The sequence below is a fragment of the Tupaia chinensis genome, unplaced genomic scaffold (genome assembly GCF_000334495.1).
Source record: "Tupaia chinensis unplaced genomic scaffold, TupChi_1.0 Scaffold138491_1, whole genome shotgun sequence".
Classification (NCBI taxonomy): domain Eukaryota; kingdom Metazoa; phylum Chordata; class Mammalia; order Scandentia; family Tupaiidae; genus Tupaia; species Tupaia belangeri.
In genome coordinates, this window is record NW_006198387.1 from 406,707 (window position 1) to 414,845 (window position 8,139).

An 8,139-nucleotide genomic window follows, 5' to 3' on the forward strand; every position below is an offset into this window, starting at 1 on the left:
TTAAAAATTCTTTTTAGCAGAATAAAATATGTTACTGTATAACTCCCCATGTGTCTTCTAGGGCCCCACACTCTAAGCCTTTGCCATAGGCACTGAGAAACCTGAGGCCATGTCCCCTTGGGTAGACCCTTAACTAGCTGGACACACACTATTGAACTGTTTTGTGACTGTGGCTCATGCTTTCCCAAGCATCTCTGTATAATTCTGATTTCTTACAGTGCTAGTAATCCCTGTGCCCAGTGAAAGATAACCCAGACTTTGGGTCTGTGCGGGTCTCAAAGGTAATGTTATTTAAAAATCAAAACAAAGGCCTTCCAAGATCAGCCAGTTCTCCAACAAACTCTCAATAGGTGGCAGTGTTGATCTTTCAGTGTGTTTGGTTTTTGGGTGGGCATTTGTTTTTGTGTAAGAGAACAGTTGAGGTCGATCTTGTTTTAGATGAAGAATTCTACAAAATGTAGTTCTTCTCTGCTCTGTTTAACTCCATGCCTTACCAAAAGCAGTAAGTCCCTTAGGCAAGCTAAAAATTAGATATATCTTCACACAATATTCTATTTTTCAAATGTTTTTAATTACACAAGTTATCATTCTTTAAAACATTTCCAAAACTACAGAAGTGTAAAAAGAGAATGAAAATTTTCAAGCATTTTGTGAGACATAAAATACACATAAACATAAAACATACAGGAATATAACATTACATATACGAGGTACTTTAAAAAGTTCATGGAAAAATGGAATTAAAGTACACCTCCATTGCTAACCCTATTTGTTAGTTTATCATTCAAATGTTTCTTTATGTAAATCTGAACATATTTCTTCTTCCTATGCAAAAGGTATCTATTTTCTAATAACCCAATATTTTTCTTCCCCTTTATAACCTGGAAGTTCTTTAAGTAATACATTAAAAATACTTCTCCACTTTCTTTTGCACAATAAACCATGTGTAACTACATCCTATGCCTATCATAATAATTTATTTTTCTTCAGTAGAAAAATGTATCTGTCTGTCATTACCTTTTCCAGAGAGGAAGGTTTCAGGGGAGAAACTGCTCTGGTGATGATAGAATCCTAGCCCCAAAGACAGCTGGGCTTGGGAGGCTCTCACGTCAGTGGGCAGCAGCTGCTGTTTTACCCTGGGACTCTGAGAGCAGGGAGGTAGGGGAGCTACCCCTGATTTGCGTTTGAGTTCCTGGGATGCGCAGTCAGGGGAAATAAGAGTGGCTCAGAGGCTGTCCTCCAGCCCTGAGTGACTTTTGGATTGGGTAGCAGTCAGAGCTCCACTAAGCCCTGTGGAAGATATGGAGGAAGAGACTGATTGCAAGGAACTGACTGGTATAACTATGTGGGCTTATTAGGTGAGTCTGAACTCTAGGGGCAGGCCATCAGGAAAGGCAGGCTGGGAGTTGGGGACAGGATCTGAACTGCAGTCCACAGGGAGAACTTCTTCAGGGAAGTCTCAGCTCTGCTCGTAAAGTCTTTAAACTGACTGAATCAGGCCCACCTGGGCCATCTAGGCTGGCCGTACTCAAAGTCAACTGATAGTAATGACATGGACAAAATAGCTTCATGACCATACCTAGACTAGCATTGTTTGAGTAACTGGGGACTATAGCTTAGCTAAGTCAATGCATCAAGTTGACCATCACAGGCTGACTTAGCTGAAAGGGCCTGAATATGAACAGAGGCTTAGCGAAGGTGCAGGAAGTTTCTGGAATTCAACTTTATTTCCCCAAATAGTAATATCTCAGGATAATCATTGCTCCAGTTAGTGATTCCTTCTATCAGCAGAATGAAACTTTTCTTCCCCGCATCTTGATTGACCCTTGGTTTCTGAACATCCCAGTTGGAAGTGACCCATCTTCCTGTTTTCCAGGTGAGGGAAACACCCCAACATCTCTTGCTCATAAAGCCAGTAGGAGCCACTGGGCTTTTTCTGTCCTTTTCCTGGTCACTGAGGAGTTAAACCTGCCACAGTCCTACTGACCCTCAGGGGTTTCAGCCCATAACTTCAAGGCCATTAATCATCCAGGACCAGGGCTGTGGGAGGACACTTACTAGCAATTAACCTACAGCATAGGGAGCATTGTTTCCTCTGCCTGCACCCCCCCCTCATCTGCACGCCCAATTACTCTAAATTAACATTTACCAAGCAAAGTGCCTGTTAATTGGAAGGGCAGTAGAAAGAAAGGCCACACACCTACCCAGTCTAACTTAATAACCTCAAAAGCAGCCATTAATTAACAGGGAAATGCTTCCATTCAGATCTTGTTTAGACAGCTTGCTGCTAACTCCTTGTCTGCGTTTCTGAGCTCAGCTCTGCACCCCACCCTCCTTGACAGCAGCTCAGATGATAAAAACAAAACAAAACACTCGTAAATAAACCTCATTTTGAAGAATGTCTGCGCTGGCCAGAGCCTTACAGATTTCTTGGAAGTAATCTTACTGTCTAGGTGGGGAAACCAAGACTGAGAAAAAAGAAAAGAATGGTTCAGGATTATAGGGCCAAATGCTGGCAGTCAGGGGCCTCCCTGGCCCTGGTCTGTCTCCACTTTCATGTGCCTGTCGGCAAGTTTGAAATGTGGGGGCAGCAGCTTCTGGTCTCCCTGATGCCAGACATTGAGGTTCACCAACTTGTATGAAGTTGAGAAGTGAAAAGCAAGAGGCTTCTAAGGAGATGGGTAGGGATGGGGAGGCAGGAGTGCACCCTCTCAGAGCTGCCCCTTCTATAAAATGGTCTTGTAGGCTTGCTCCTAAAGCCTGCTCCCAGGTATGCAGTTGGGCTGAACCACACCTGCATTCCCCAGCCCAGCTATTGGAGGGTCCTTGTAGACACCACTCTCACTCAACAAACCTGTCCTGAGTCTCCAAGCCCTGCCCTTCTATCCTTAGCAGCTGGAACTCTGCAGCTCTTCATTTCCTGTGTACACTCGTGGTCGCCAGTTCCCACTGGGCCTAACCTCTAGCCTGGCTGTTCTATGTGTCCCTGGTCAGCTTGCTCTCCTTCATTCCTCACAGTCACTGTTCCACAGCTTCCTGACTTGCCATAATGTCCTGGTTGGACAGCTTCATCAGGTGGGGCCTTATGTATCTTGTCTGCAGGACCTATGACTAACATTGTTTGAGTGTGAGGTCTATAGCTTAGCCAGGTCGATGTTGCCTGAGTGTCCCTGTGGGGCTTTGAGTCTCCCATCTCCTTGGGGCCTTGTTCCTTCTCTCTCTTACCTCCATCTTGACCCTGTCTCTCTCTCTGTCCTGGGCCCTTCCCATTCATTAGGATACTGTCCAGTAATGCTTACCTTCAAACAGCTTGTTTTCCATCATGCACCCACCACTCCAGCCCTCCTTCTCTCTTCTTCTTCGGGGTGGAGCTTCTCCAAGTGGACAGTACACGCTGTGTATTCTAACCTCCCACCCCCTCTCAAATCACCATAGTGACCTTTCACCCTCCGTTGTCTCACCGACACACCCTTCCCCAAATAACCTCATTACTATTAAGTTTAAGAGACATGCTTTAGGTAATGTTCTCTTGTCATTTTAAAAGAAATAACCTCTTGTAGAATTGTCTGTATTGACCACTCCCTCCCTTCTTCCTGAAACTCATTTCTCTGGGCTGTCATGATACCACTCTTGGTGTCGCAGGCGTCTTTCTGCCTGTCCGCTCAGGATTTCTGTGCTGGGTTCTCTCTTTCGTGTCCTACATTCTCTATGGGGAGGCTCAATCTCTCTGTGGCTTCATTGCCATCATCAGACACTGATGATGAGGACATGGAGAATGAGATGATGATAACGATGACTTCTGAATCTCGAGATTCAGTCCAGATCTGAGTCCTCAGCGTCAGAGCCATATACAACCCCCTGGAGGATATCTCACATGGAAATGATATCTTACATGTATCTCACATGTGAAAAATAAGGTCATTATTTAAAAACAAAGCAACCAACCAAACAAAAAGAGTGCATTATCTTTACCTATACTACTTCTACTCCAGGGCTTCCCACTCATTGAAAGTGCCACCTCCATATGCATTCCTCCCCGCCTCTACCTCTCATATCCGATCACTCCATCTTTAAGTCCCATACAGTCAGCCTCCAATGAGCTTCGTAGTCTCACTGCCATTATGAAGTTGGGACAAATTCCAGTTTTACCACCCTACAGGCCGAATCCATGTTGTATCAAGTCATAGCCTGTAGCAGCATGGCTGTGCCCTCAGAGTAAAGCTCTTTTTTTTTTTTTTTGGAGAGGTTTCTGCTATAGGGTGGGTGCGCTCACCAGAAAGACAGAGAGAGACAGAGAAATAGAAAGTGAGATCTCACCCCCCAGGGGGGATGGCCATACCACAATCCCTTCTCCTCCATTCTCCTCTCAGGATTTTGGGAATGCACACACAAGCACCCGGCATAGCCACTCCAGGGGGGGCATTGCCTTAGCCACTAAGTCACTGGGTCTGGGACTCGAACCGCAGTCGACTACATGGGAGTTCAGTGACATAGCCATTATGCTAACTGCTGGTCCTCAAGCTCTTTAGAATGTTGTACAAGCCAGACTCCTGGAGACCACGAACTGGTAAGACACATTAGAAAAATTCCTGGACTGGGTCTAATACAAGAGTTCGAATCTTGACTTTCATGTTCTCCTTTTACAAAAGAAAACAAACATCACCTCAACAATGTTAGTCCTTAACCTTCACTATCCATTTCCTAGTTTATGTCTTGTAGCACTTCCATGAATTAAGTATTGTTAAATAAAAATTACAGAAAGGGGGCTGGCAGGTGGTGTGGTGGCTAATGCACTAGACTCCTACATGGCTGACTGCTGTTTGAGTCCCAAACCTGGCAGCTTTCTTTCTTTCTCTTCCCTCTCTCTGGTGAGCACACATGCCCTCTAGCAAATATTAAAAATAATAACAAATAAAATTAAATAAATAGTTGTTTAAAAAAATTATTGGAGGCCACTGTTTGGGGCTAAGCACCTGCTCTAGGCCCCACCGGGTCAGATAAAAATGGAATCAGTCATGCTAATGTGTTACATCACTGAACTTTAAGGAAGTTGATAGATCCCTCAAATAGAAGATTCCAGTTTAAGTCAATGCTATAAGGAAATAAAACTTGAGCACATTTTATAGCTTTCATAGAAATGTGCATCTGAAATAGATTTAGATGGTTCCTAGGCTATATATATATATATTGCAATCCCTTCTCCTTCATTCTCCTCTCAGGATTTTGGGCATGCATGTACATGCTCCAAACATGAATTTCAAGCTGCTAGGTCCAGGACTCAAACTGCAGTCAGCCACGTGGGAATCCAGTGCCTTAGCCACTGTGCCACCTGCTGACCTCTAGACTTTTTGTTCTATGAGCATCCTTATTGCCTAACTACCTACCTCTTTGACTTTCTAGACTGTCTCCAGGCTTGTTTAATCCTAAGCGGGCAACTCCAGGTGATCATAAGATCATGCTGTTCGCCACATCAGAACTTAGCCAGTCATTGCCATACAAAACTCCTTACCCCCCTCTTGTTCGCAACTTTAGAAAGAAAATCATCTTGAAGTCTGTAGGACTTCAGTACACGTTATTTGGGGCAACTTGGATTTCCTGGTGCCCGGCCAATCATTGTAATCTTGGTTTAAATAAATGCTTTTCTTTTACTTACTTTGCCTCTGCCTTCCTCCTTAAGGTCGACAGTTGATTTGTTCTCATTTTATAGAGAGAAAAATGAGTCTCACTGAGTCCAAACCCACCAAATAATGAAAGCAGGATTTGAACTCAAGTCTGATGTGGGGTTTTTTTTGAGATTTTTTTTTTTTTTTTGCTATAGGGCACGTGCACTCGCCAGAGAGAGAGAGAAAGAGAGACAGAAAGCGAAAAATCCCCCCGCCCCTGGGGGGATGGCCACACTGCAATCCCTTCTCCTCCATTCTCCTTTCGGGATCTTGGGCACGCACACACACGCGCTCGGTGTGAGTTTTAAGTCCCCAGATCCGGGACTCAAACCGTGGTCGACTACATGGGAGTCCAATGACAAAGCCATTACGCTAACTGCTGGCCCCAAGTCTGATGTTTCTTAATGCTCTTTCCGCAGCTGAACCACCACAGCTGAACAATACAAGGAAGCAGAAGCAGGGGTTTCCAGTGACTCAGAGGCCTCTCTTAGCAAGCCACAGGTCTCAGAGATGCTCTCAGGCAAATACCATTTCCTGTGTCCTGTGTGCCACTGGGGATGTGTACCTGGGCCTGGGCCCCCTCCTGAGCTCTGGGTCAGAGAGAGCCTGCTCCTACACCTTTCTCAGATGGAACAGGGATGACAGACAAGCAGAGGATCAATAGCCATCTGTCCAGGCTCCACTGACAAGCTAATCTTTTCAGTAAACATTTCATTAGCTCCTGCCAGGCAGCTGCACCTGCTGACAGGAGAGGCTGAATGTGGTGGGGGAGGGGTCCCCTGCTTTGTAATATGGCCTCAGATGTCAGCAGGGGTCTCCTGGCCCCTGAGAGCTAGTTAAGCTCAGCTGGAATATCCCTGCCACACACCAGAGGAATCCAATCATCCCTAAGATTTTTGTAAATTCTGGAGACTTAGGTTCGTTTTCTTTCCTCTAGGGATTCCTCAGAGAAGCTTTCATGACCCACCATCTAAACAAGACCCTCCCCCCATCATACTATAAATTTTAAGTTTTGCTTTTCCTTCGTCATACTATTATTATTTAGTTTTATAGTTTTTGCCATAGGGCACATGCACTCACCAGAGAAAAAGAGATGGTGAGAGGGAAAGTGAGAAATCACCTCCTTACCAGAAGGGACGATCAAGCTGCAATCCCTTCTCCTCCATTCCCCTCTTGGGATTTTGGGCACGTTCACACACTTGTCCAGTGTGGTTTAGAGTTACCAGGTCCAGGACTTGAACCACAGCCAACCATTAGAGAGTCCAGCACCATAACCACCATGCCACTGGCTGGCCCCCATCATACTATTATTACTACTGCTGCTGCTGCTGCTACAGTTACTACTTCTATTGATGACATCAGTTGTCTTATTAATGGCAATAGCAAACATTTATTGAGGACCTACTATGTGCTGAGCACTGTACTAATTGTCTTATATGCATTCTCTTTTGTAAACCCCACAACAACCCTCTGAAGTAGATGTTATTTTATTTTTCCATTTTGCACATGAGCAGAATCTCTGAGAGGTTAAATGGAGGAACTGACGTTTGAGCCTGAGTTTATCTCCAAAACTCAAGCTCTCACCCTCCATATCGCAATGGCAGTGCGTGACATATTCTATCGTCGCCTGGCTCCTCTAGCCAAACCGTGAGCTCTTCAAAGGTAAGAAGTATGTCTAGTTGCCTCACCATGATGTCCCCAGCACAATGACCATTTTAAAAAGATACAAGGTAATGTACATGACTTTGTTTAGTCTTTATTCCTCCCAAATCAAGGTGATAAGAAGCTATTTTTTGTGTACTGTTTTTTTTTTTTTCTTTTTTTTTAATTTTGGGGGGTGAGGTGGTCAGTGTTTGTTTTCTCATACAAATTCATTCCTCTCCTTTTTTTTTTTTTAAAAAAAAAAAAAAAAAAAGGATTATTTCCTCTTCTTCAGCACTGCCTGTGGAGGTGGTGGCCATCTCCTACCCACCATCGTAGCTGCCCTCAGACCCTTCGTGAAACCCAAGATCATCAAAAAGAGGACCAAGAAGTCCATCTGGGACCAGTCAGACTGATATGGTGGAAACCCAGAGGTATTGACAACAGGGTGTGGGGGAGATTCAAAGGCCAGATCGCAATGCCCAACACTGGTTACGGGAGCAACAAGAAAACAAAGCACACACTGCCCAGCAGCTTCCGGAAGCTCCTGGTCCCCAAGATCAAATTGCTGGAAGTGCTGCTGATGCACACTCAGTCTTACTGTGCTGAGATCGCCCACGTCTCCTCCTAGAACCGCAAAGCCATCGTGGAAAGAGCAGCCCAACTGGCCCTCAGAGTCACCAATCCCAATGCCAGGCTGCGCAGTGAAGAAAACGAGTAGACAGCTCGTGTGCACGTTTTATTTGTTTCTAAATAAAGCCACAACCCCCCCCAAAACAAAAACATTTGAATAGAGCGACCGTCTTTTCCAGGGTTCCCAACAATTGTGACCAGT